This window comes from Aplysia californica, unplaced genomic scaffold (genome assembly GCF_000002075.1).
Source record: "Aplysia californica isolate F4 #8 unplaced genomic scaffold, AplCal3.0 scaffold00389, whole genome shotgun sequence".
Classification (NCBI taxonomy): Eukaryota; Metazoa; Mollusca; class Gastropoda; order Aplysiida; family Aplysiidae; genus Aplysia; species Aplysia californica.
This window is the reverse complement of record NW_004797659.1, coordinates 819,650-822,451: the sequence shown is the minus strand read 5'-3', so window position 1 is coordinate 822,451 and position 2,802 is coordinate 819,650. Positions and strand designations below refer to the sequence as shown.

General features: G+C 42.0%; 1 protein-coding gene across 2 annotated transcripts in view; it reads left to right on the top strand.

Annotated features, from left to right (window-relative positions):
* Positions 1-961: 961 nt before the first annotated feature.
* The window catches only part of LOC101851137 (zinc finger BED domain-containing protein 1), a 12,222-nt gene continuing 10,381 nt past the window's right edge, over positions 962-2,802 (top strand). For both annotated transcript variants that reach the window (XM_005103779.2, XM_005103778.2), the window contains exon 1: positions 962-1,020. The gene's annotated coding sequence lies outside the window, so the exon portion shown is untranslated. The remainder of the gene's footprint in view (positions 1,021-2,802) is intronic.

Genomic DNA, 2,802 nt, shown 5'->3' with positions numbered 1-2,802 from the left:
CTGTTTGGCCCTTATTATTGTTTCGATGTGCTTCTCTTCACTCAACTCAAATTTACATAATTGCAAGTAGATCAAGATTTACATGTATGCATTTGTATAAAAGTAATAAAAAGAGATTATGCGGGTTTTGGCAAGACTTCTAGATCTAGCTTTGGCCTAATCTAGCAGAAAGAAGCTCTTCGGCTGAGTGCGCGCGATATTTGATTGACCTTTTTGGGTCATAACCGCGTGAGTGACGCTACCCGATACCGGCCAATCAAAAGTGAGCGATACGATTATCATCAATGAGACGTCGTGAGTTATGGATATTAATAGAATCGATTTCAAAAAAAGATTATCCCCCCCCCTATTTCCCTTGATTTGAACTTTTTAAAACTTTATGGGAAAATTTGAAATTCTTGATTGTAGGCCTGTTTTAAGCAATTTAGAATGGTGCACATCATACTTCTGGTTTTTCCTAATTTCAACCCCCATCTACTTCCTGTTGCTGATTTCTCCTCAAATTTGAGTTCAATGTTGAATGTGTGCTTTACAGACATCCTGTTAAGAGCCCATGAACGCAATTAATGTAATGGGGGCCTAACTCTAACGGCCGCTTGTAACGAGTCTGATTGAACACAAAAATAATAATAGGCCACACCTACAGCAGGTGGCTAACCCGCCTCGGCGGGCCAAAATACGGCACAACCATCCTTGTAATACTTGTATTTTCGCTTGCTCGGTTGCTTTTTCGGAAGATTTTCCTAGTCGATAACTGACGCCTTGGGTTTCAATATAAAATACAGGGTGAAATCTAAAGAATGGAGTTGCTTTGTGTAAAAGTTGGGGCTTTCTTTATTCATGCTATTGTCAGTTTATGAGAACCCAGAAAATAACACGGAAGCATTTCTGTTTTTTTATTTGTAATGATCGAATACGAAACAGTGGGTCAAACGAGAAGTTCGACATTTTATTCGCTCCACATGACGTCACCGATTATTTCCCACGCTAGCGCCATATTGACTCCTGGTAATCTACACGGTAACGAATACACTTTTTTCACCTTTGTTGTCTTTAGTGCACTTCTACTTTGCTTTGTTGTTAGCTTAGAAAGATATTCAGATCATAAGTTCGTTTTGGCATCTTTGTCTCTTTTTTATTTCTTGTTTTCGTGTAAGTATCGGCGTGTGAAGTTCCTGTTGACAATGTAGCAATCAGGGTATCGATCAACCCTTCAGTGCCGTCGTCTGTTCACACGAGGTGAGATTATCAAATTGGAGGATTCGATACGTTCACTTTTGTTTACCTTTTTCACCTCGCAGCTCGACGGTCGAGAAGAAATGATTTATTATCTTCCACTCAATGATGAGTGATATAAACGGCAATGCATTACTAAATAGGCTTAAAAAGAAGACACATTTTAGAAGAGTTTTCTTCCCCCATCATGTCGTCTCGTCCTTCGTGGTCCGCCGGTTTTTCGCTAGCCTTCCTTCTCTAGAAATCAAACTCTTTACTTTTTTTACTTCACTTTGAACCGCTTCTCTACTCAACGAAAAAAATTCAGTTCAGTTTCCGAGCTGCCGCCAGTTCACCGCTCAAAAAAAGCAGTGCCTCAGACTGATGATGTCTTTTAATGGAAAGTCGGCGAAACAGTCTCCCAACATTATAAAAGAAGGCTAGAGAATCTATCTACTTTCAAAATCAGCCTCTCTGTGCAGACTGAAAGAAGACCCCACTCCCGTCCCCTCTTCAACCCATCCGACCTCTTTTGTTACTGGACCAATGATTAGATCTACTTAGGGGGGGGGGGCTCTTCTAGATCTAGAGGTTAATGTGTTCACCTCTCATTCAAAAGTCCCGGGTTCGAATCCGGGCAGCGAGGGAAAAATTTTCTCCTTTCACCTCCTTCCCTGTTCTCTGTCTCTAGTGCCAATGTTCTGTTTTTTGCTTTACTCTTTACATCTTCACTTTCTGCCCCCACCCCTTCACCTCCTTTGCCCCCTCCTCTGGGATCCTGACTCTTTCTGTGCAGTCTTTCTACTGCTACTCCTTGGCTCCTTCTACTGCTGTCTTTCAGCCACACCCCTGATCTGTAAAAGGAAGACCTATGATAACCTATCAGTTCCAGTGACGTAAAATAAAACACTTGCAAAAAAAAACTCCAACTTTTACTAGATCTAGATCTATGTAAGATTCTGCTTCACATCATAATTTGGTTGTTTTGGTTTTTTTCTTCTTTCTTTTCTGAGAAAAAAAAATAAAAGGAACCTGGGCATGTTTAGCTGATCAACCAAGTAGCGAAAACATGCGATCATTGTAGGGTCCATCGTGTCACAGTTCATTCACTCTCATGAATGCGATCACACCTCCGTTGTTAATGTCGGTAAACAATGATTGCCCCGGATGGGATCGCACCATGGTGTGAACTCGTCAACCCGTTGCTTTCCCTGATCGCATGAGCCGTCCGCCTGGTCTTACATCACACACCAGGTGGGGAGGGCCTACGAGCAAGCATCAGACTGCATTCTATCAAACTGTGAACTCGTGTACCCTTATATATATATAATATGTTTCCCCAACCATCACTCTCTTGTCTTTCAGTTTTGTGCTCGAACTGCCTAGACGGACTGGCGCCCTTTCTCGTGGACAGTCCGATCGCCTTTGCGTAATGGGGTCATCTGTTGGCAGTGAACCTGCCTTTCTTTTTTTTTTTTTATTTAATCGGTGTGGTCACACCAGAGATGGAAATCTTTTTGTTGGGGGGCATTGCCCGAAGCTAACTGGTGCTCATCTGACACAGTATTTTTTTAATAAAGGTTCCTC